Genomic DNA, 26,891 nt, shown 5'->3' on the forward strand with positions numbered 1-26,891 from the left:
CAGGACAATGAGCATGTTTCTGAGCAAAGATAATGTCATCTCTTTCTTCCCTTGAAGGCCCGAGCTGGCCTTGGCCAGGAGAGGAGGCACAAGGTCTGGTTTGGTCAATGAAGGCACCGTCTTCAGTTACTGAGAAGCACAGTAATTGAGGCCATGCGGGCCCCAGCGATAAATACACGCAACGACAGTGGTCCCTCATCTGTTGGAGGCTCTTCTGTTTATCTAATCAGAGATGAAGGTCAACAATATTGACAAGAGTCATGACTACCTCACGTATACGGAGTTCTGGAATAAATCTTAGAAGCTGAGCAGTAACCCAAGAAAACGGTCTTGGGTTTAGAGTTCTGTCTACTTTTGGCTTTGCATTTTTGCTGCTCAGATTCTGGTTAGCTGATGAGCCAGGAATCCAGAGAGTCGTTTCCTCTTTGAGTTTCTCCTAAATTCATGCATTTAAGACCTACTTACTGAGGTGACAGTGGGAAACAACACCCATGTAAGAAAATTCCTAAGTAAACAAGGTGATTTGAAGGTAGCCACTTTGGGCAACGAAGGCTCTAGAACAGGGAGGTGTGATGGCAGTGATGGGTGACCGAGGGGCTTGGGAGGGCTCTCTGGGAAGGAGATATTTGGGCTGAGATGGGAGCAATGGGAGCGATGGGAAGGGGGCGGGCTGGAAAGAGCAGAGGGGGGCCAGAATTCCAGGCAGAGGAAACAGCAAATGCAAAGGCCATTTGAGGAGAATCAGGAAGAAGGCCAGCACAGCCAGAAGGCAGGAGCAAAGTCCCTCCCACACTCACTGTGAAACCAGGACTCGGCAGGGCCTTCCCAACTGCCCCCCCCTTGCTGATAACGCGTGATACTCTCTCCTTGCAAAATACTCTAACAATACAGAAATAAATTTTATACCGAGTGAAACATCAACAGTGTTCTGAGTTCTCACTCGCTGCTTCCCAAGCAACCTCTACTGATAGTTTAGCACGTATCCGTCTGCCCTTGTGTGGACGTTTACATGCACGCACATGCACGTTCGCAATCACACACGTTATGTTGTATCTAAATACGGTATCACAGATTGGGGGTCCAACTAGCCCAGGTACTGAATGCTCACCCCGCCTGCACAGCCTTGCCCCTGCTGAACCCCTTATCTGAAGCTTCCATGCCTTTACTCTTTATAAAGGCCTAGAAAGGCCTGGATGAATTTCCACAAGGCTCGAGCAGCCTTCCCAGCTGCCCGCTGCCTCTTCCAAGGACGGTTATTTCAGTGAAACACACACGTCACGCTGGATGTATATGAAATCCTGCATTCGGCCAACATGTGTTTGCTTCCTCTTATCCCCGTGCAGGGCCTAGAACGGGCCTGGTCACACTGCCGTAAGTAGAAATAAACATGCTAATGTCTGCAGCTCGTGGCTAATATTTATCAAGCACTTGCCATGTGTCAGACATCGCGTAAGCAGTTTCACGAGAAAATCCTAGCAAGCCGGGGAGGCTGCATTCTCAGCTGACTCAGGGCACATGCTTTTAGCACCCAGTTGTACCCACTCTGCTGTGGGTGGATCCCACTAAAGCCGGGTCACACATGTGCCCGAGAGCCAGGTGGGTTTGGTTCTTCCCAGTGGCCTCTCTGGAAGCAGGCCCACGGTCCCCAACAGATGAACCCTACCCCTGCTGCATTTCCCATCTGGGCCTGTGCCCCCGGCTCTCCCCTCCCCCCAGCACGATCCTGATTCCCATGTCAAGCCTGTCACTCACTCCCGACACACACCTGGATTCTGCTGCCTCGACTCCAGCTTTCCTCCCAGACCAGGCCTCGACCCCACCATGACTTGCTTTGGGAAGCTGAGGCAAAACACGGCATCTGATTGTCTTAGTTTGAACGATCAGTTCCACCCAGGTCCTGCTGGTGGGAGAAAGAGGGGGATCACTGGAGGCTTGAGGCTGAGAAGGGGGCGCCGGTCCGGGGCGGGGGCGCCCTTCCACGGGTGTGGACTCTCAGGAAGCTCCGCTACACAAAGGAAGCCAGCACGCGGCAGGCTGACCTTGGCAGTGAGCATTAAAGAAGGGAAGAATCTTCAGCTCTCCCAGCCAGGAATGTATCCTTCCCACCTCGCGTCCCGCTGACTCAGTGAACTTGGACGGAGAGCTGAACTTGCTCAGCCTCATCAGCCCAGTTGTGCCCTCACAAGCAAACCAGCTTTTATTAAGCCATGACATGATGATATGAAGGAAGAGCCGTAAGCACGTTTCCATTTTCTTTATTACCCAGGTTTTGGTTTGTTTGTTCGTTTGTTTTCTTTTTCAGGCAAACTTATCAAAGCAAACCTCTCTAATTACCTTATGTGGCTGACATCATTCCCAGGACCTATACAGCTGATAGAGGGCCAGCCCACTTTCTTAAAAGTGTATTATTAGGGGTACCTGGGGGGCTCAGTCGGTTGAGTGTCCGACTTCGGCTCAGGTCACGATCTCACGGCTCGTGAGTTGGAGCCCCGAGCCCGGCTCTGTGCTGACAGCTCAGAGCCTGGACCCTGCTTGGGATTCTGTGCCTCCCTCTCTCTCTGACCCTCCCCCGCTCACGCTCTGTCTCTCCCTAAAATAAAAAAACATTAAAAAAAAAAAAAAGCATGTTATTAAATAGCTACAGTACTTAGGGTTAAAAAAATTCTCCTAGCAGATTAACAGGCATAAACTTCCAAGTGTAAAATAAATAAGGGGTGAAACGTACAACATAGGTAATACAGTAAATAACGTTGTACTCACATGGCGTGATGACAGAGGGTGACTATACTTATCATGGGAGGCATTGCAGAATGTATATAATTGTCGAATCACTATGTTGTACACCTGAAACTAATATAATATTAGTATAGTATAGTAGATATAATATAATATATAGTAGGTCAACTACATGTTAATTAAAAAAATTCTCCTCGCACTATGATATGTCATAGCACATGCAACACGACTGTGAGACAAACATGAACGCTATTTAACCACACTGATATTCAATAGATGAAACTGAAGACATTTGAGTTAACATTTTACTCTATTAAATTAACCCAGAAGCAATTCTTAAAATGATGGCCAGTGCTGGTGATGTTATGGTGGACCTTCCTCATTCATGCCTAGCGGATGCTAAATGCTTAATGAATGTAAAAAGTAGTGTGACTTTTTGGAAGCCATTTGGCAGTCCCCCTCCAGAGTATAAAACGTTCCTTTCCTTTTGCTTAGTAGGGAAAAATTGGGAGGTCTTAACTAAGGGGAAAATAATCCCCCCAAGTAAAATACTAAATATTTGAGGATGCTAATTACAGCATAATCAGTATGGATAACTTGAAAACTATAGAAGTAGCCACCTGCCGTGGCTTGGTTAAATAAACTGTGATAAATAACTATGATAAATAAGTAACATTATGGGGCCCCTGGGTGGCTCAGTCGGGGGAGCGTCTGACTTCAGCCCAGGTCATGATCTCATGGTTCCTGAGTTCGAGCTCCTCATCGGGCTCACCTCTGTCAACGCTGAGCCTGCTTCGAATCCTCCGTGCCCCTCGCTCTTTGCCTCTTCCCCACTCACGGTCTCTGTCTCAAAAACAAATAAACATTTTAAAATAAATAAGTAACATTGGGGCGCCTGGGTGGCGCAGTCGGTTAAGCGTCTGACTTCAGCCAGGTCACGATCTCGCGGTCCGTGAGTTCGAGCCCCGCGTCGGGCTCTGGGCTGATGGCTCGGAGCCTGGAGCCTGTTTCCGATTCTGTGTCTCCCTCTCTCTCTGCCCCTCCCCCGTTCATGCTCTGTCTCTCTCTGTCCCAAAAATAAATAAACGTTGAAAAAAAAAATTTAAAATAAATAAGTAACATTATGTAGTCAATAAAAAATGGTAATTGTGAGGAATATGTAAAAACAAAGAGGCATATTTATGATAAAGTGGTACTGGGTAAGCTACATAGGATACAACATGGAATGTTCGCTCCAATCAACATTTGTGTGCCTTTGAGGAGGAGGGAGCCCGGCAATGAAAACGGCACTGTCAGCATTGTGCAAGACTTTTCTAAAAATCCCAACTGCCTCTAATATGTTTACACTGTGTTTACAGTGACAATAAAAGAAATTGTTGAACTTGTGCATATTAGTGCTGAGATGGTTACAGTGTTTTTCCTCCCAGTGAAGTGTATCTTTTGTGGCTGGTGTAATCAGCCTTCTGTGCCCCTCATGACTAGTTAAGCCTGTATTATCCCTTTATCTACCTAAGTGCCCTGGGATAAAAGATCCAACCTTTCAACACAGTGCCCTGGGAGACAGGGCTCGTACCAGTTAATTTAGTGAAACTCAGTGGCATAATGACTCATCGTTGCCCTAAATCCAAGTGGCTTTTCTAAGTGAGACAGTTGTAAACCTAATTCATGCTTTTTGATCCTGGCCAGGCGTGGGGCAGGAGAGATGGGCCTTAACAAATAAAATTAATGAGCTCAGTAGGGATTATGTACGTACTTAACGTGCACTCCTAACTGTGTTAACCCATCCAGCACACGGAATAAACACCCAGGCTCTGGCGTCCATGAACCTGGGTTGGACTCCAGGTCGGCCTCTTACCAGCTGTGTGGCCTTTGGCAGGTTACTCAACCACTCTGGGTCCTTTTAGTCATGAAGTTTCTATTACATGTCAGGCACTACGGTGGACACTGGGGATACTACGGAGGGAATAACAGACAAGATCTCTGCCTTCCCAGGACTTACAGTCACCAAACAAGGAGACGAGTACAAACGAAATCATTGTTGCTGGTGCTACAGAAGAAATCAATGGGGCTGGATAGAAGCTACTATGGAGTTCTTGCTTCAAATAAGACGTTCTGGAAAGTTCTCTCCAAGACGGTGCCTTTAAGTTAAGATCAAAAGAGTAAGAAGGATCCAGTCTTTAGAATAGCCTCGGGAAGAGAGCTCTGGGCAGTAGAAGAGAAGCTGGGGATTATAAACATACCCACCTCTAGGTCTGTTGTGGGAACGGTGCTCCTAAGCCTGTTCGCCAAGTTTCTTACTTAGGGCCCCTGGGTACACAGCAGCCACTTCTGCAGCCCTGGGTGTGTTGTCAAGGAGGGACACACTGCTCCAAGTAAGAAGGGCTCAGTTTGAGTCGTGGGTCCACTCTTCTCCAGCAGTTACCAGCAGAACCCCCTTGGCACGTTATTCACGCTGAGCCTCAGTTTCCTTACCCATTACAGGAAGTCACGTGGGTAGCGCGTGGCACAGAGTACGCCGTAACTAGAGGCTATGACGATGGCCATGAGAGCAATGACACCGGCAAAGACGCTAAGGCCACTTAACAGCTCTAAGTGACATTGACGGATAGGGAAGCGGAAACACTCCTTGTCTGGATGTTCACGTTGGTATCGTATGCTCAGCTCCTGGCTGTTGCCTGGCATGTAGAGGGTGTTTGGGCCTCAAGGGGCCGAAACCCAGCACAGCTAAGCTTGTCCGTGGATCTGAGGACACAGACGGGAAGATGCTGCATTGAGGCTCCCCAAGAATGTTTCCTGTCCACCATCCCTCATCCCCAGCTCTTTTCCCTTTCGCAACAAGCGCCTCAGCGTGCAACTTCCACATCCCTCCCGCGTGTCTCCCTCCGTTCCTGCCCCGTGACTACAGTCTCTGGCCACGGAGGAGAGGTGAAGCGTTGGACGATGGACAGTCAAGATAGCTGCTGTCCCCTGGACAGACTTTGATAAGAACTAAACCTTCTTTGTATTCCCCAGACGGAATCCACTTGCCTCCAGACATCACTGTAGACTTCCTAGTGGAGACAGATAAGATAATGTACCCCACGGAAGACTTCCCCCAAGTCCTCATTTGCATGGCTCCTCCCCCAAACCCCCGGAGGGGCTCTCCCTCGCTCGCCTGCCACTTCCCGGCTCTCGATCCCTTCCCTGCTCCTGTGCAGCAACTGTCCACCTGCTGACCTGCACCCCGCCAACAAAGCAAAGCTGCGGTGCCCACCCCCCCACTGACCCCCGTAGGAGGGATGGGGACGAGAGTGGCGCCGCTTACTCGTCAGGCCACGTGTTTATCCAACGGTTCCTTAAGAATCTTTGTCCCATACTTATTCCTTGAGAAGCATTAGATTGGCAAAATTGTGACCTTTTGCTTTCGATACCAAGGGAAGAAAACGGGTACTCCTCGTTTATGGCAAGTAAATTGAAATATGTGTGTGTGTGTATATATTATAATATATAGATTTTGCATAGACACATCTGTGTGCATATTTTTGCATATACAGATTTGTGTGTATAATATGTCAGGATAAGGAGAGGGAACCAACGATGATGAAGGTGGATTTTCTACTGAAGTGGGAAAAAGCTTCTGGTCGGGTGACATTAAGTTGGTATGACTTCATCTCATACAAGAAGGGATAAGTAGGTTCTGCTCAGAGTTAAAAATAAGCTTAAAAAGAACACCGAACAAGCCCCGGCAGCTAACATCCTTTCTCTGGAGGAGGGCAATTGTTGCTGATCTCTTACAGTCAGTTACCTTTCCTCTGAACCCAGCGAAAATGACGTCAAGGACACAGTGAGATTTCTGAGTCATCAGCAAGACCGGAGGGCTCCGTGGCTTGATGGGGAAGTGTTCCTCTCTTGGTGGCCTCTGAGATTCTGCTTCTAACCCGGGTGCAAAGAGCATACAGGTCGCTGTTAGGCTAGAGGTCCCTGAAGTTTGCTCAAGCAACTGGGCCAGAGGGCTGCAATGAGATAAAGAGTTGGAACAGAAGTCACAGGTGAAGTGTCTTCAGGGCTTCTGCTCCAATGCAGAGAGAAACTCCATTCAGTGGATCATAAATGTAGAATGAGTCCACATCAGTCTATCTCTAGTGCTGAAGACCATGACAAGAGTAAATTGTGGGGTACTCAACCACTGATCACTTGACTGCTGTTAAGAGCCTGCTATAATACTCTCTGAATAGTCAAATACCTGATACTCAACAGCCAGGCATTCTTCTGGACTCTGGAAATACAGAGTGAAAAGGCAGATAAAAATCTCGGGCTCTAAGGGACTTATTCTCTTGTTAGGGGGGTACGATGAGCATTACAATAAAACAATAGATACATATTACGGTTTTCCTGGGTGGCCCCAGTTTATACGTGTTCTTTCAAAGAAATTATTAACAGCGCTCTCTTTTGCTTTTAAAAGTATTGGTTTGGGGCGCCTGGGTGGCGCAGTCGGTTAAGCGTCCGACTTCAGCCAGGTCACGATCTCGCGGTCCGTGAGTTCGAGCCCCGCGTCGGGCTCTGGGCTGATGGCTCAGAGCCTGGAGCCTGTTTCCGATTCTGTGTCTCCCTCTCTCTCTGCCCCTCCCCAGTTCATGCTCTGTCTCTCTCTGTCCCAAAAATAAATAAACGTTAAAAAAAAAATTTTTAAAGTATTGGTTTGGAAGATAAATTACACGGTCACCCTACTGATAAGTCAAGGAAGATGAAAGTTGGATTTCTCAAAATGGCAGCTGCAGTTTAAGTGGACTCCTGGGGAGGAAAATCTAGTGGGAGCAGGCTGAAGAAAGAATAGGCAAGGAAACAATGGAAACTGTGAGTGTAGACACTTCTTTTGATGAGTTTTGCTCTGAAGGGAAGCAGAAAAATGGAACAAAAGCTGGTGGGGAGTGGTGAGAGAGTTTTATTTTAGTATGAGAGAAATAGAAGTATGTTTGTATGTTGATGGGATTGATCCAGGGAGAAGGGAAACTTTGGTGATGCAGTGAGGAAGGAGTGGAGGCTGGAGAAATGTCTTTGAATAGCAGAGAGGAGATCTAGTGTAGATATCAAGGGAATGCTAGGGATAAAAGAGAACACAGTTCATCTCTTGCACCAGGAGGAAAGAAGATGGATGGATGGATGGATGGATGGATGGATGGGTAAATGGATGGACGGTTGGATGGGTAGATGATGGACGAGTGGATGATGGATGGATGGATGGGTGGGTAGATGGATGGATGGTTGGATGGGTAGATGATGGATGAGTGGATGATGGATGGACAGATGGGTGGATGGATAGATGGATGGATGATGAACAAATGGATGGGTAGACAGGCAGACATAAAGTAGATAGATAGATAGATAGATAGAAGATAAGATAGGCACAGATTCACATAGTTCAACACATGTGATAGTGGATGCTGGTAGTTTTCTTCATATTGCTTCAGTTTTCCCAACAAAATAAGAGTCAAGACCTTTTCTGATGAGGAAGCAGTGTCAGAGACTTGAAGAATGAGGGGAAAGTATGACACAGGTATCTGAGAGAGCAGGATAGTAAACAGATGTAGGAAAGATACAGAGATCATCCGGCATCCCTCATGGCTGCTTGAGAGGGACAGGAAGTGAATGGAGGGATGTCATAGATACTGGTGATGACAGGGTATGACTGTGGGAGCCAGCAGGAGGTGGCACAGGGGACAAAACCATGAGTAATGAGTTGGTAACACACTAAGAGGCCAGTGTACTAGAAGGATTATCTAAGGGTCTAATAGATCATACTACGTACCAAGCCCTATGTCAGATTATAAGGATACTTAGAGGGACAAGACAAATTCCCGCCCAGGAGCAGATCACAGACTGATGGGAAAGTTGGGCTCATAAAGAAATGATGACAGTGGGATGTGGTAGGTGATATATTCTGGGTTCCCTTTAAAAAGTGGAACATCAGGCGACATGATCCAGCAGCCCGTCCGGCAAGTCAGCCAGAGCCCATCGCCACCCATCGTCCAAGTCTCTAATTCCGGCACTTGCGCGGCCCTTGTGTGCATTTGACCTGAAGTCCTGGCGGTAGGATGGGTGAAAAAGCACGTACGGGAAAGATCTTTTTCCATTAAAGGTGCCCGGTGAATATTTGTTTTTAAAAAGGCGGAGAAAGCAGGAGTAAGGGAAGATGTTTCCCTGGCAGAACCACCAGAATTTGAAAATAAAATCTGGGTGGGAGGGAAAACGAAGAAATCAGAAACGCTTCAGGGATGTCGAGCCTGGGCAGCTGAATGGAGAGGCCATGTCAATGTAATTCGGACATTGCCGAGAGCTGAAATATCAGAGTTACGGTGTGTGAACAGATGATTTTGTTGGTGGATCCGATAGCTGAAAAACGGACCCCCCTCAAAATGCCAGGGCTAAGAGTTACATGCGGAGTCCACTTAACTCTGGCTCCACAAACAAAAATGTCATTTCAGGCTGTCGCCTTAAAAAACTAAGTTTTCGAGCCGGTTTACATACATACAGAAAGATGTTTGTCAGGCTTTGTTGAAAAGTACGAGGAGGAGATTTTCCCGACAACCCTCTTGGCCATGCGTGCATAGAGTCTCTGGAGAGAAACGATCCTGTCTGAAAAGGCAGCTTTCTCTGCTGTTTCTCAAATAGGTAGATGGTCAGAGGGCAACAGAGGACTTAATTAACTTCGGTTTTATCGAGTGAAGACTGCCCAGGTGTCTTGGACTAAGAAACAACAGGAAAAGGAAATTGCTTCAAAAAAAATAAGCTCAGGGCAGAAGGGAGAGAAAGCATCCAGAGATTTGGAGTTTGGAAGGGAGCATAAAGAATCCAAATTTCTTAAAACCTTTTCTCTGGGGAGCAGTCATTGTTTAACCCAAGAGCGATAGTGAGTGGAATTGACAGGAAGAGCCAATGATGGCTTATGATATCACCAGATGATACATTCACTCTAGGATTCCAGGCTCCCTAAGCTTCCGGATAACCGCCTCTGTAGAAAAGCAAGGAAGTTCTACTATCCTCAACTTCATTTAGGCTGGACTATCGTCGGGTTCATATTTCAGTCAACCAAGCAAGCAAACCGTTATAGCCATTCCCAGCCCCTTGACTTAAAACACTGAGTTGGTGATCTCTGCCCAGTGGGCCATTATCAGTCAACAGGATCCGACTTCATATTCCTTCCCCTTTGACCCTACACCCTCAAATCCCACACGTGTTCCTCAGGTTTCCATCCACGTAACCCGGCAAAATCATGTCTACCTTTTCCTACGTACCACACCTCACCACAGGTCATACTTTGTACCTCATCCTTTGGGGTTCTGCTGGAACAGAGCCCAGAGGCAAGATGCTGCCTTCCTACTTCCCAACAACTCGTATTTACTTCCAACAAGTGTGGTTCCATGGTCAATTCTCAGTGTAGATGAAGCCAACCAATTTATCCAGTTCGTGCATCGACAGCCTGCAGGTGGTGAGCCACAGGTGGGAGGGATGCAGGAGGGGCTGCGTACCGCCCCCTCACGTGCTCGCAACACGTTCCACTTCCGAAAAACATTTTTGCGTCAATTATGTCTCTTGAATGACCCACAAAGCCCCACTCTAATCCGCTCTCCCTAGATTAAAGACATTGAGATATAATCATATTAAGCCACTTACTCAAGATTATTCAAACGTTAAATCGAGGTCCCCTGTCTCCAAGTGTATGTGATATTTCTAAGATTAAAAAAAAAAAAAAAACCTGTGTGCAAGAAACTGTACTATTTTTTCCCCTACAAATATGTTTAACTTCTGTATCAAGGGCCTATTTGTCATGATATCAGAAAATACCATCTGGTCAAATCCAAATAAACTCATTCACTTCAGCTTTTCTCAGTCACAGGGAAGCTGGGCCAGCCTAGAAGGTATTGAGTTTTCCCAGCCCGGGCTCCAGGCTCTAGGCTCCAAGCTCCAGATATGTGGGAAAAGAAGCCTCTGACATGCCCCCCATTCTAGCGACCATCAGACAGTAACGTCCCGAGGGTCTCCAAGCCAGAACTGTTGAACGGAACTGCTCCCGAATTCCTGATCTATAGAAAGCACAGAGGGTGTCAATGATGCTTGTTCCAGGCCTCTATGTTTCTGATGCAGGGACAGAAAACCTTTCTGGGGGCTGTTGCTATACAATCCTTTGGATATGAGGCATGCAGAGGGATTAGGAAGCTAAGGTTATGCAGTTCGTGCCGAGTCAAAAACTAATGGGACATGAGCCCACCTCCAACTCTTAAGCCCATGACTTTGAACCATATTAAACACTGCACATCATACATTACACCCCCTCTTGGTGCCATCTGACCGTCAGTCTGCACCAGATTCACCAGCCTCCTGAATGGCATGGCTGTACAGAAGTTTTGAAAATGAGCACATATCATAAGGAAATCCCAGGACAAGCTGGTGAGGATATCCATGGTAACACAGGCTGCATCAGAGCAAGTTAAATTTTTTTCTTAAAAAAAAAAAAAAAATCCGTGCATCCATGGGACGGGTCTTCTTCAGGGAAAGAACGAGAATTGAGAATGTCGAATAGTTCCATCTTAATAAATAAAATAGCTGCGTGTTAAAGATCCCTGTGGGGTCAATACCCACGTCTAAAACCATTCCATCATCTAGAGGTTTTTGTAGCATTTAGGAGGAATTGACATTGTAGAGGCCTCTCAGTATTTCTGATTAGGTAAGACCCATACTTTTCATGAGGCATTTTGACATTGAATAGGACCGGATGAGACTGGGCTACGAAGCAATTCTTTTAAAAGATAATTTCGTTCGGTTGCCACGTGATCGATCAGGTGTTGAGCGAGAAGCCATTGCTTGGCTCTCGTGAGAATGTAAGTATTCATCCGGGAGTTTTGGGTTTGGGGGTGGTGACTGTCTCAGTCATGCTTGCCTATCTGATACCGGAAAGGACAACAGGATTCTTTTATGCCATAGTGATCTGTGTCTCTATTGAAGGCTCCATTCAAAGGATGAAAATGTGCAAATCATGGGAGATTAAGCAGGAAAAAAATATGAATTTAAGCCCCAGGGACCTACAATTATGCTGATAATGCCTTTCATTATCGTAATTCTACATTAATCTGCCTTCAGCACTGTGGGTAATAGCGTTTCTCTCTGGGGTCAGCGGGGTTGGGGTTTCCATGGGGACTCGATGACTCCGTACAGAAACTCAGCTGTATCAGAGGAGAGGCAGGTTCTTGTTTTGACAGAGTGATCAATGGCACCTACGGAGACGTAGGCTTTTCCAAGGAGGGAAGATGCCAAGTGAATGTTCCCTTCATTGCCCTTCGTGCTCTTGAACGTGGAGGAGGCCTGACCCGACCTTTCACAGAGCCTCGTTTTGACAGAAACACGGAGGGATGTTTCGCCTTCTCTGTGGAGATACTCCTCATTGGTCTCATGTATATTCTCCGGGGAAACAGACAACTCTTGGAGTGGGGTGTAGATTGGTATCATTTCTTCCACAGGCGATTTGCCAAAAGGTAGAAAACTCAACCTTCGAAATCCAGCTGTCCCACTTCTAGGAATTTATTCTAGATGCACATACGCGCACATGCAAACGCGCACATGAGCGCATGCACACACACACACGCGCACATGCACACACACACCTAGGGCGTGCTTCACTATTACCGTCATTTCATTTCGGGGACAGGTGCCTCGTCTTCTGTTCCTGATTATACGCATCACATGCTACTTTGCTTTTCTGCTGAGTCTAAGAGAGGGTGGACGGGTCTACATAGCTAAGAGTCAGTACATGAAGGGTAACGAGCTTTGCGCTAGGGAGAGAACCTGGTTCCAGCTCCAGTTCTGGTCACACACGGCTGTGTGACCCGAGTCAAGGCTTTCAACCCCTCAGTGGCGGGAAGCAAGGAGGCCGGTTTACTGCCCGGTTCCCACCAGCCCCATTTTTTCTGTGATCCACTGGAACAGTGCTTTAGTCCCGACCAGTGCGGTATATTGACAGCTACTGCGTTTTCAGAATGATATCCAAAGATTTCTGCCCAAATAAATGACAGACCCTACCTCAACGGAGTCATTTGCTCAGAGCCACAAAATCAGTTGTCAGAGCGTGGGCTGTCATTTGCGGGGCTCTTGCTTGTAACCTCACAAAGCAGTCAGCTCTCCTCTTTCTTTTCCTTATTCTCCCGTCCCTCGCATTCCGGCATCGTGCGCAGGTGCCCGAGGCTGAAGGGGCAGAAACGTAGTCAAAGAGGAAGGTAACAGAGGAACAAGAGAGTAGAGATCAAAGAAAGTCTCTGATGGTTCAAGTTCTTTTGAAAAACATTTTTTTTTAATGTTTATTTGTTTTTGACGGAGAGAGAGACAGAGCATAAGCAGGGGAGGGGCAGAGAGAGAGGGAGACCCAGAATCCGAAGCAGGCTCCAGGCTCTGAGCTGTCAGCACGGAGCCCGACGCGGGGCTCGAACTCACCAACCACGAGACCGTGACCTGAGACTGACAGAGCCACCCAGGCGCCCCTGATTGTGCAAGTTCTGAGCGCAGGCACCACCACAGGGCATGTGTCCGGAGAAAACACAATAGTGGCTGTTTCCCCCACAAGCGCTTTCACTGGCTGAGATGGTCCGCCATTTCACCTGGCTGCTTACCCGCCTGTTCCTGGGAAATCTGGAAACTTCCAACAGGTAGCCCAGCTGGCGGAGGGTCCATGAACAGGCAATCACCGCACGGAAAGCAGGTGTTCGGTTTTAGCTCGTTTGTTTTTGTGCCCAACCGATTTGTTTTGACCAAGTTATTTGTCTCTGGTCTGGATGAAATCAGGCTTTTCTTCTGCGGCTCGAGAGTCAGGGTCAAGAGACACTGGTACTCAGCGTTAACTTCTCCTTTTCACTATTTTGGAGTGGGGACGGTGCTCGGGAGAGGGTGGATAGCCCTGTGGTGGAGATTGCACCTCAGGTGAGCGTCAGAAATAGGTCTCCCTTACCCCCGTGGCTCCGGGAGCCTGCGGTGGCTAAGCCACACACGCCTCGTCGCTCCTGTCTTTCTGGAACCACTCACTGAGTCGGACTTAATGGCACCACTGGGCCTTTAGCTCGGCTCACTCTTCCTTCCTTGACTTGGCGTTTTGTCCCCGTGGAACTTGTGTTTTTGCGTCTACTATTTACAAGGTTTCCTTTTAAGAGAATTCATTTTGGCCTTAGCACAGCCGAGGAGTGTGGTGATGGCTATTGGGCAGGACCTAGCAATAGTCTCATTCAGTAGAACTAGGTGCTATAATTCTGGTTATTTATTTAGAGAGCACTGGGTGGGGGGGAGGGGCAGAGGGAGAGAGACGGAGAACCGCAAGCAGGTTCCACGCTCAGTCCGGAGTCCGACGCGAGGCTTGATCCCACGACCCCGGGAACATGACCCGAGCCAAAATCAAGCGTTAGCCGCCCAGCTGGCTGAGCCCACCCAGGCTCCCCTATAACTCCGGTCTTAAAATTGAAACCTAAACGCACACACTTAGTTTGCCAACCTTATGAGGCATGGGGAGCGCGAAGGTGACCTTTATTTGGTGAAGAGATAAGACTAACAACGTTAACCAGCAATAAACTTCTCCAGTGAAGTGTTTATTTTGAGTGTCCCCTAGGGAATATTTTTGATCCGGCAGGAAAAAGAGAGCATGACTGAGTCCCCTCTCTCACGGTCCCTATGACAGCTGCTTGCACTGAATCAAACGCTGCAAGTCATTCCCACCAGTCGACAAGTACAATTGTCCTGCTTGTTTGTTTTTTCAAATTTTTTTAATGTTGATTTATTTTTGAGACAGAGACAGAGCGTTGAGCAGGGAGGGGCAGAGAGAGAGGGAGACACAGAATCTGAAACAGGCTCCAGGCTCTGAGCTGTCAGCACAGAGCCCGACGCGGGGCTCGAACCCACGGACCGCGAGATTGTGACCTGAGACGAAGTCGGATACCCGACCGACTGAGCCACCCAGGCGCCCCCGGCCTGCTTGCTTTTGATAACAATCCAGAAGATCCAACCACCCACAAGTGACACTTTGCACAGGACAAGCACTGGCCCCAGGCGAGCGACAGTGGGCCCCAGATGCACACCAGCTCTTTGGGGACCTCGGTCTCCTCCTCGGCCCGGTGGGCATTCCGGATCCCACCTGGCCCCTGTGGGCATTTGAGTTTTCCAACCCTGCCCTGCCCTAGGGGCCTCCTTCCTCATCTGGGAGGGTGGTGAGTGTCCACCCAATGGTGTCATTCGTTCAGTCAGCAAACGTGTGACTACCATCGAGTTCGGCTTCCGGAGGCTCACTGGGAATAAGAAGCGAACGTGATAGTCCTCACCTAGTGAGCTGGGCCACTCAGTGGGTGACGGGCTGGTGAACGAGTCCGGGTTTGGATACTGTAATAGACATATGAGCAAGATACAGCAGAGGGATGGAAGACAGGATAGGGTCTACGTGGGGCCAGGGTTCCAGGCAAGGGGAAGCACCCGAGCAGAGACAGAGACAAGGGCAATGGACACACCAGGGGAAGCGTGGCGGCCTCTGGCTCCTTGTCAGGTATGGGCAGGACTGCAGGGCGGGCGGGGAGAAAGCAGGAGGCCGGTGATGTTCAGCAGGCTGGATACTGGAAGGCCTCGAATGCCTAGCCGAGAAGCTGGACCTTTTCCCGGGGGCCATGGGGAGTTACCGAAAGGCTTCCTGCACAGGATGAGATGACACAGTTTGGGCTTTGTCGACATCCCTCTCGGCCCCGGGGGGAGGATTGACAAGGAGGAAACACAGGAGCAGGGAGGCTGGTTGGAGGCTCTGGATACATCCAAGCACGAAGCAGATCAAGGCAGAATTGTGGCAATGATGGCGACGCAGGGCCAGGATGAGACCGAAATGCCTGGGGTGCTCCCTCTTAGGCCGTCCAAGAGCAGCGCCACTGGCCTCTTGAACTCCCGGGTTTGAGGTGTTTCTTCGCCTCATAGCCTGGGGAAACACTCTGAACTGGGGGAGCCCTGTTTGCCCAAGTTAAGAGCCCTGGGGTATCACGCTCATTATTAGTGACTTTCTTGCACTCGATGAATGCAGAAGACGAACGCAGGGCCGTGGCTCAAATCCTGACTCTGCTCTTACAGCCTCCCTCCTTAGTCGCCCACATACGTCAAATAGACCCAAGGTCCTGTCCACCTTGAGGCTGCTCCAAGGTTAGCGGAGGCGGGAGCCCAGGGCCTCGGCCACAGCGGACACCCGCTCAGTGACGCTTTGTCTCTGAGACCGATGCCTATTTCTTCCGGAACATTCCAAGGCCAATGGATTTTCTTTCTTGCGCCGCTAAGCTGTGAGGCCATAGCCTGTATGGCTCCTGCTGTTCCCTTTTTTTTTTAAGGGCTTGCCTCAGCTGTCTTATTAAATATGGAAAACATCTGTGCTTGGGGTTTTAGCAAAAATCCCCACATCTGGAAAATATTGGTCAAGAGTCTAATTAACTATGTCAATGACAAATTGTTCTCACAGGAAGTATTTAGGACGAGTAGATAATTGGGATTTAATGCCCTTGGCCTCTGTCCTTGCCTTCTTGTTTACTTATCCTAGTAGGGGCAGGGGAGGCAGGCTCCCACCCTGACCCTGCCACACTGCTGCAGGAAAGCCGGGCCCATGGATCAAGCAACTGCCCTAAAGCCACACAACAGTGCCCCCTTGTTGGAACCCCTGTCCACTCCACTTGGGGCTGACATTTCCTGCCGGGCCCATATGCTGTTTGAAGATACAGCTCTGAGGAGGCTATTTTGGTTTTCTTTCTCGGGCTTTTTACCTCCACCCTTCACAGAGCCCTGGCCCTCAGAGGAAATGGAGTCCCCGCCTCTCTCCCACCCTCGGCGGGATAGACCCAGCTTTGAGATCGCAAAGCTTAATGTACTTCCAACCCCGTGTCTCTGGCTTTCATGTGAGGAAATTTCTCATTAATAAAGGGCTGTCAGTAGACCCTTCCGTCCCCTTGAAGCTTCAGGAACACCCTGAATCTCTTCATCCCTGGCCTCCTCGGCCCCCTCGGAGGTCCTGATCCAAGATGGCTCCCTAGTCTATGACAGGAGACACCACCTTGGACAGCCGGCAAAGGCCTCACCTCGGTTTCATCAACCAGAAGGCAGATGGCAAACTAGGGGAAAATCAGCAAATACTAGAAACTTATATTTTTGAAGTTCCATTCTGGGCCAGGGCACTGAAAGCTCCTTTCTTCAAGTACCTGGAGGCCTTTCGTGACTTCAAGTCTACTCCCTGAGCAGGGCCCATCAGCTGTCTCAACAATAGTCCCCAAATCTGCAAATGCCTCCCATCTCCACAGCCACCACCTCGGCCTTTCCCATCATCCTCTCTTGCCTGGACAATGACAATGGCTTCCTCAATGGTCTCCCGCCTACCACACTGGCCCACTTCTGTCCATTTTTTATATGGCATCCAGAGTGCTCTCTGCCACTGGAAATCAAATAATGTCACCGCCCTTGGTGACCTCCCATCACAATGAGAAAGGACCCCAGTCCCTTCCTCAGTCTTGGCCCTGCCCCACCTGGCCAGTGCCCCCTCTGCCCCACAAACAACCTGCTACCTCCATCATAGTTCTTACCACTATCTAAAGTCACTTTCCAGGGGCGCCTGGGTGGCTCAGTCAGTGAAGTGTCCAACTCTTGATTTTGCCTCAAGTCATGATCTCACCGTTCGTGAGTTCAAACCCCGAGCTGGGCTGTATGCTGACAGTGCAAAGCCTACTTGGAATTCTGTCCCCCTCTCTCTCTCTGCTCCTCCCCACTCCCCGCTCTCAAAAACAAATAAACAAGCATTAAAAAAAAAAAAAAGTCACTTTCCATAGTCATTTGCTTTTTGTCTGTGAGTATCCAAAGTTCTGTGACTGTAGCAAGTTTCTCTCTTCAGACAAAGCAAGAAAGGCCCCTGGAGCACCACGGTTAGGAAGCAGTCACTCTCGAGTGCCGGTTCTGCCCTGGTGTGGCCCCCCAAATTAGTGTCTCCTTAAATGTCGTGCCCTAAATGCCTCCCCTGCCTCACCCAAGCCCCACCCCTGTTCCCAGTGTCATATCACTCCAACCTCCTTCCAGTTCTGGGCATCTGCATGACCATTCTAGCGGGGATTCCTTCCCCAGGGAAATCGCTCCTCCTGGGCACCCCGCTTGAAAACCACCTTGTCTGTGAAGACTTTCCCGGCAAAGTCAATTTCCTTTGCTCCGGCCTCCTTGTGACGGACAATTCTTTGGGATCTTAGGTTTGGATTATACTCCTTCGGCATTTTGGGGAACGCTTACCTCCAGCTAACTATACCCACCTCCGTGTTTGCTTCCCTCCTCTCTGAGCCCGGGAGGCCGAGAGAGAGAGAGAGAGAGAGAGAGAGAACACTTCACGAGCAGCAGCACGGAGGAAGGTGAACAGTAGAACCCAGTGTTCTATTCTTCACTGACCTCCCACATACTTCCTTTGCGACGACATCCCCCACGTGTGGAGAGAGCAGCCTGGACGATGCGACAGTGCACAGAGGCACTCTTTTTAGCGGGAGGCCGACTTTCACCTCCACTTATTCCCGATCACGGCAATGACGACAGTGTCGAGATCCCGGAGCCTGCTTTGGCCCCACACCCTGCTGACGCCCCTTTGTATCACAAGGCGGGCCTCAAGCTCAGCACCCTTCTCGGGTAGCAGAAAGTGGCTTAAATCAGGGCATCTTGCTTTGTTTTCATTATCTTTCTTTCACTATTAATGTATACCAGGTGTCACGATTTTCCATTTAGAGCAGTAAATAAAGAAACGTTTTTTTAGATACGCTTTTAAGGGGACAAAAGAAACGCGTTACGTGACTGATGGTTCGGGAGGTTTCCAGCAAAAGAGTCCTGCTCGCTTCCCCTTGTTTAGGATTGTCAGGGAGGTGGCTCTCCAGCTGGGACTGCTTTTCCCTGCCGCCCTGCAGATAAGAGGAGGCGTGCGCACTAAGGATGGGGTAGGCACACAGTGCTTCCAGACTGGCCCTTGAAGGCCCACTGGGGATCCCCAGGCTCTCATCTCCCTGGTCAAATGGCTACATGGACCCAGGGCAGCCTCTGGGCCCATGGAAGATGCTGGGGCCTTGGTTTGCCTGGGTCTGTAAATGGCCACAGGACTAGAGGCTCCCCAACAGCTATGAAGCTTCATCTGATCGAAGGATGAACTTACACGGGGCTAAGACACCAAGATTTCAGGCTGCTTCTGCACAGGAGCTAGCATTCTTAAAAGACTAAAGTTCGAGAAACAGTTTGAAAGCAGGGTTCCAGGAATCAAGGCAAGCTAGAGTTTCAAGTATCTGCCCTGGTGAGAATGATGTTTCCCGAACCAGATCCTGCCTGTTCTCTCTTGCCCTTCTTCCTTTCTTCTTTTCTTTTCTTTTCTTTTCTTTTCTTTTCTTTTCTTCTCTTCCTGTTTCTTTTCCTTTCTTTCCTTCTTTTCTTTCCTTTGCTTTCTTTTCTTTTCTCTTTTTTTCCTTCCCCTCCTCCTTCTATCCTTCCTTCCCTCCCTCTTCCCTTCCTTCTTTCCTTGTATTCCTTTCTTTCCTGTATCCAGTGAAACTCTGAGAGTTCCAGAGATTTCCAAGTTATCAAAGTACTCTCTAGAACAGAAAGTTTCTAGATTTTCTTCCTCCCTTTCTTTCTTCCATCTCTGTTCCCCTTCCTTTAGGCTCCTGAGGTGCCCTCTGGTGGCCAGCAGCCAGCACCAGCCTGTGTTTCTCTGTTCACACAACGTTTGGTCAGACTTCAGAACAGACACCGTCCTTCATTTCTCCCTGTGGTGCCCCTGGCACCCCGGGGGGGGGGTTCATGAAGTGGTGTCTCATCTCACTCCCCGGAGGCTCGACTATGTCCCCATCAGACCCCCACGGTCCCCTGCGGATGCCCCCAGGTTTGCGCCAACTGTCATTCCCCAAATAGGCCATGTTGACCTGTGCTTCTATGCCATGGTCACGGCGGCAAAGTCCCCCCAACGTTCATCCTCCGGTGGCCCAAGTCCCCGCCGTTAACCTGGGGAAAGGAGATGAACATTACCCGAGGGCCCACCCTGTGCCGGGCACGTGCCACACGGCCGAGTCATCGCCACGTCAAGGGTGTTGCCGGAGCTGTTCCCAAGTTGACAGAGGGGCAAACACAAGCTCAGGTCGCTGAAGTGACTGAAGGTCACACATTGAGGCAGAACAATGACAAAACAACTCAGCGTCAGCTGCCTTCCCCGAATTCCTTCCCGATCATCCCAGGATGATTTGTTAAGGGAGGAGAAGGGAAACAATGCAGACCGAGCCCAGTTGGGCCCCAAGCACCAAGCACTAGGCACTCACACCTACTTGGTTCGTTAGCGTCTCATGACCACCCACTTGTTCAGGGGTCACCCATCGTTCCATTTATACACCCATCGATAGATGCCTATTTCTCATCTACCAACCTCCAAGGATGGCGTTAGGCACTAGGTGCACTAAGAGAAACGAGTAAAGACCGGTAAAGACCCATTTCTGGTCTCAAGGTCTTAACGCTGCAGGGCGGGAGACAGACAAGCTGTACCCTCACGCATAGATCGTGATGAGACCCAGCCACAGCTCGGAGGAGGGCTCCTCCAGGGCACGGAGGCGGGAATGAGGGAAGCAATGCCCTGCAGTGGTGAGGAAGCTGGGAATAGTGCCAATTCGAATTTCCTGAGACCTTTCCGGGCACTGGGTTACGCAACTCTCACAACCCCTTTCTGGAAGGGCCCTCTTAAGGTCCCCCATGGCACAGGTGAGCAGCTTGAAGAATGCAAAGGTAAAATGATTGTCCCAGGGACATATGGTTTGTTTGTGGTGAAGCCAAAATTTGAAATAGACTCACTGGCTGGGGCCTCAGCTGAGGAGGGTGGTAGAAGGCCATGAGAGCCTCGGGTTTTGTAGGATTTTGACCTTGACCTGGATATATCTGCAGAGTTGTTGGAGGATTGGGAGGAAGGGAAAGCTAGCAGACTTGATTTTATCAAGACGGATTGGAGAGGTTGCCTGAAGAAAGGAAACCGACGGGAATCAGGTTGCAATAATCCAGTTCAAAGAACGGGGGAAGGGACCACCCTGGAATGTGCTGATTTGGAGGAGCTGATGAGACGCTCAAGTGGGCGGATCAGACAGGCTGCTGGGCGCGTGAATCCAGAGTTAGGAAAAGAGGCGGGGCTGGCCATGAAGATTTGGGAGTTGGCAGAATGCAAATACATGCCAAGATGGGCAGGACGCCTCCAGGAGGACCGCATTGCAAGGTGGGGAGAGGGACAGAGCAGGTTGACAGGGGGCCTGGCAGCCGCAGACGGCACCAAGGAGCAGCCAGTCAGAGGCATCAGGTGCTATGGAGCCAAGGGAGCCTGAGCTCCGGGCGGGGAGTGGGGAGCACATGCGCCAGTGGGGTCAGGACCCATGGGGACAGAACGGGTCCACGCTCCCCCTCTCCGACGCCAAGGTTACGATGGAGAGGGGGACAGGATTCGGGGAAGTTGGATTTGGTTCCCAGCAACTCACCCACCACGAATTTCAAAATCTCCATCTGGAACACAGAAAATGATTTGCAGTCCTCAGACAGTTACAAGGGCACTGGGTTTTGCCAAGTCACATTATTTGACAGAAATGGGCCGTGAAATGCCTGCTAATTGCTACAAGATTTAACAGGGAGAGAAGGGCCGGAGCGCGGGAGGTGCCTTGTCAGATTCTCATGTGGGGAGCGGGGGAGCCAGGCGGTAACGAGACATAATGGGCCTGCCTGCTTCTCGGAGCTCCGAATTACCAGGATCATTTCGTCCCGGTGAAAGAAGGATGAAGCTTTTAAAACTGGGCGATTATGATGTATTTTTTCATTGTTGTCGAGAAAGCTAAACCCCAATTATCCCAGCTATTCTGGAGGGCTTTTCAAAAGGCACTCAAGCCATTGTTGAGTTCATCATCTCCCCAGGCTCCAGGGAGAGGTTTCTTTGCCGTAATAATCCCGCTTGATCCCCTATCGCCATACCTGACAAGTCCTTGCAGTGTTCTTCCCACATATCCTGTTTTCACCCTGAAATTGGACCTCAGGGCCCTCGAACCAAGCAAAGGAAATGGTTTCCAAGTAGCCAGCCGTGCTTCCGCCCCGTCCGTAAAAGTACTGGGAGGGTTTGTAATCTTACCATGCACCCTTCACTCTCTGATCTTCCAGAAGCCCTTCCTTGAATCACGTCATTCCCCTGATCTAAGACCTTCGGTAACTCCCTACTGCCTGGCAGATCTGGCCCAAAGACTATTTCCTCTGGAATTTGACCCCCAGACTTCTTGTCCATCCTCACCTTTTCCCCCTTCCATCATTCATGGGCTCCTTCATTCATTTGACACACATGTACTGAGCAAGTTGTAGACCCTGGGCGCTGTAACAGGTGCCGGAGGAGGAGGGGGCATGGTCAAGGGGGAGGCAAGTCTGAGACAGTTGGGAGGCTTTGCTGAATGGGGAGGAAGGACTTTGGACACAGACATGCACGTTCTGTCCCAGGGCGCGGACAAGGAAGGCTGGGTTTTGGGGGCCATGCCACGTGACAACACCTGGACTGCATGTTGAAGGAAGCGGTCACACAGTGGAGACCTATTTAGGTGGCAGTCCCCGGGGGGACTGTGGGGAAATGAAGATGATGCTCAGGCTTCCAGCTTGGACGGTCGGATGGAAGGGGGTACCGTTGCTAGGAGAGGAACCCAGGAAAAGACATGGATTTGGCAGGAAGGGGAGTGAGTTTCTTTGGGGGCTCACTGACCATGAGGACCCCGCGGAGAGCCAGGAGGAGTGCCCAGTGGGTAGTTGTGTGCGGAAGTCTGGAGCACAGGCTGGGAAGAGAGAGACATGGGAGCAGTCATCTCAGAGGTGGACATGGGAGCCCTGGTATGAGCAAGACCCCAGGGGAAGAGAGTTCTGGATGAATATCCCCGGGGAAGGCCAGCAGTTAAGGGGCCATATGGAGGGAGGCCAGACTGTGGAGGAAAAGCCAGCTCACTCATGAGCCCTGTGCCTTGAAAGTGCACACCTGTGCTTTCCCCAGTGGGGACAGGCACTGGGACGTGCTGAGGAGGGTCTGGTCAGGCGTATAAAATCGGGGCGAGATTTGCAGTGACGCTTCTTCCCCTCTCTTCTGTAACACAGAAGGCGGCTGGCAGTTATCACCAGTTTCCGGGACGTGGCCCCTGCATCCTCAGAAGTTCCCAAGGGACAGGTGTGTCTTTCTTTTGCATGAAGGGCCCCTCAGATCACACCTGAACTTGTGCTAATGGGATGATGCATGGTGGGCCCGAGACAGTTTATGCCAACGAGGTGACTACAGGATGGGACTGGCCAGGTCCCAAAGACCAACCCCGCGATCAGAGGGTTGGGCTCTGAGCCACGTGATACCAGCCTGACCTCTGGGGAGAAGAGGGAACTGGAGATGGAGTCTCATGGCCAAAGATTAAACCAATCGCGCCTATATCATGAAACTCCAATAAAGGCTATGGACCTTGAGGCTTCGGCGAGCTTCCTTGGGTGGCAGTACCCTGAGTATTGTCACCCAGTGATGTGCCGGGAAGGTAATGCCTCCCTGCTCCACAGGGAGAGGACACAGAAGCTTCACATCTGGGACCGTCCCAGACTCTGCTTCGCGTGTCTCTTCCTTTGGCTGGTTTTGACTTCTATCCTTTATCACAGAACTATAATCATAAGTGTAATACTTTTATGAGTTCTGTGCGTCATCCTAGTGAATTACCAAACCCGAGGGAGTAGCGGAAACTCCCAGATTTGTAGCCAGCAGACCAGGCAGACTGGAGCCCCCCAAATTGGTGGCTGGTGTCTGAAGGGAAGGCGGTCTTGTGAAGGATTATGCTTTTAACCTATGAAGTTCGGCCCGGTTCCAGGTAGGCGATGTGAGAAGTCCCTACACCCCTGTTCTCCAAAGTTATATGAGGCTCCAAGGAGAGGTATTAGCATCGACAAGTCCTTCCTTTGTGCTAAGCTTCTCGCTTCATCCTACAGGCAAACCTCAGAGGGAAGTGCTAAGTATTATCACCCACATGTTACAGATGAGGGAACAAAGTTCTAAAACTATCAATCCTGCCCAAGGTCACGCACCTAGGAAGTGGAGGAGCCAGAATTAAACCCAAGCACCCAAAACCCATGACCTTAACCACTCCACAGACTTCCCCCGACACGATACTCACCTTCACCTTTGATCTGGAAGGTCAAGAACAGTAGCGGAAATGAGCTCATTTATCAGCTAACTTACTCTGCCATATTTATCGAATGCCCACTGTACGCCAGGCACTGTGAGATCATCAGTAAATAAAGCGATATTCTCTGGCTTCATGGAGCTGGTGTGTGTGTGTGTGTGTGTGCATATGTGTGTGTGTGTGTGTGTGTGTGTGTGTGTGTGTGTGTGTGTGCAGGGAGGGTATCTAAGGACTTTTGCTCATACTCTGAATGAGATGGGGAGCTATTGCATATTTTTGTGTAGGGAAGAGTGATGGGATCTAATTTATATTGCAAAAGGATCATTCAAGCTGCTGTGCTGAAAATAGTCTTGTGTGAAACAGGATATAGAATCAGAGACACATGTTAGAAGTCTAACAAAATCATCCAGGTCAAAGATGATGGTGGCCCGGACAAGAGTGGGAAGAATGAAAGTGGTCCATTTCTGGGCAAATGTTCAGGGTAGAACCGGCAAGAGTGGCTGATAGGTTGGGCAGGGATGGGACAGAAAAGAAGGAGTTCAGGGTCATTGCCTGATTTGGGGGCTGAGCAACTTAAGGTTGAAGCTGCCAATAACTGAGATGGAAAAGCCTATGTGGGAGGGAGTGTAGGGTGGGAGGTAGACAGTAGGTGTGGTGGCCAACTTAGCTGAGTTGGAGATGTCTTTCTGACACCCAAGAGGAGACGTCAAGTGGGTGGTGAAGATCGGTAGCTGGGGTCCAGGAGGAAAGTCTGACTAGAGATGGAAATGTGGCGGTCATCAGAATATGGATGGTCTGTGAAGACGAGATCACCAAGGAGATGACTAGAGTCAGAGAAGAGGGATGAGTCAAAGACAGAGCCTGGGACAACTCAACACTGAGTGGTCAGGGAAAAAAGAAAGAACCAGCAGGTGAGAGTGAGACATGACCAGTGTTGTGGAGGAAAACTAGGAGTGCAGAATGTCCTGGCGATCTGGAAGAATCTGATCTGCAGCCGCAGGGAGGCATTCTGGACTCTGCCGAGTGCTCTGAGAGGCCAGGAGAGAGAAGGGCCAAGGATGGCCCACTGGATGGGGCATGTGGAAGGCATCGTTGCCCTTGGCAGGGGTCGTCTCAATAGCATGGAGAAGAATGCCTGATGGGAATTCAAGGAGAATGGGGGACAAGCGGGAGACTGGGAATAGAAATAACTCTCTCAAGAAGTTTTGCTTCAGATGGAACAGTAGCCAGCCAGAAAAGTGGATTTGGAGAAGTTTTCTTTGTTTGCCAGCTTTATAAAAAGAAATAAAGAAGATGGAAGAAATAACGAAGTCAAGAGATGTTAATCCCTGGATGGATCTAAAGCCAAGACAGAGAAGGAATGATTCTCCAGGAGAATCACTATTCCGTGCTAGGTCTGTGAGCTTACATAATAAAATATCCTCAAGGACCTGAGTTCCAAATTAACGAAGAAAAATAATGATTATTCTGAGGTTCATCTACGGCCCATGGGTTGAAATGGCCCCTCCTAGAGGTTTCACTCAACTTCAAGTCCATCAAGACACCCGGGGGGACACCAAATCACCCCAAAACTTGGAGGGGAGACCGTGTAGATGGAGAGCTCGCAAGGACCGAACGGTAGCAAAAAACCCTTATACATGGCATGGAGGAAGGGAGGGGGGGAAAGGCCATAAATATGAGTGAAACATGAAAAGTGCCCTGGGGACCCAAGGAGAGCCTGAGCCGGTTCTATGAGAGACTGTGTGAGACATTTCGTCTCTACACCCCTTTTGATCCAGAGGCGCCTGTTAACCAGCAGATGGTCAATGCGGCGTTCATAGGTCAGGCCCAAGGGGACATCTGGCCCAAGCTGCAAAAGTTAGAGGGTTTTGCTGACATGAATGCCAGTCAGTTGCTGGAAGTAGCAACTAAGGTGTTTATCAACCGTGACCAGGAGGCACGGAGGGAAGAACGCCGGAAGATGCAGGAAAAGGGAGACTTGTGAACTGCTGCCTTGGTCGAGCAGTCAGAATGCTCCTGCAAGGGTGGCCCGCACGGATGGGGCCAGGGCCAAAAAAGGGAATGGCGGGAGGATCATCTCACCCAGGACCAAAGTTAGGACGGAACCAGTGTGCTCACCGTCGTCAGGAGGGCCACTGGGAAAATGAGCGCCCCCTGTGGCCGGGTAATTCTCAGCGGGGCCCCAAGCAGAAAGAAAGAGGCCATGTGGTCCAGGGCCGGTACTAGCCAGCTTCACAGCCTCATGGGGCTCCCGAAGATGATTTTGTGGGGCTAACTGCCATGGAAGACGGGGAGGAGGACTAGGACAGACCAGGCTGTATTGTATTAGGCTCCCAAGAGCCTATGGTTCGAATACATGTGGGGGGCCGACCCATTGACTTCATGGTAGATGCTGGGGCAGAACACTTGGTGGTGACCCAACCTGTGGGCCCCCTTTCACAGAGACAAGCCACCTTTGGGGGGGGGGGCCACTGGCAATCGGACACACTGTCCCTTCCTGCTGCCTCGGTGATGCAATGTAGGCTGTACCTCCATGACTGCCCCGTGGCTTTAATGGGCCAGGATCTGTCAGGAAAGCTGCAGACCCAGATAACATTCATCTGCCATGGACAAGCTGCTCTGACCCTACGAAAGCCAGAAGCAAAGATTATGACTCTCATGATTCCCCGGGGGATGAATGGCACCTCTACAGTCTCATGGAGGAGCCACAACAGGGACCTGAACTGTCCTTCAAAGTACCGGGGGGGGGGGGGGGGGGGGGCCTGAGGACAAGCCACCAGGACTGGCCCGGAACATATCTGCAGTAACTGTAGAACTAAAGCCAGGGGCAGGGCCCATCTGCCAAAAACAATATTTCATCCCTCGTAAGGCACAGTTGCGGATACAGAAGCACCTGGAAAGACTTCTAAAATATGGGATTCTCTGACTCTGTCATCTTGGAAC

This window comes from Lynx canadensis, chromosome A1, assembly GCF_007474595.2.
Source record: "Lynx canadensis isolate LIC74 chromosome A1, mLynCan4.pri.v2, whole genome shotgun sequence".
Lineage (NCBI taxonomy): Eukaryota > Metazoa > Chordata > Mammalia > Carnivora > Felidae > Lynx > Lynx canadensis.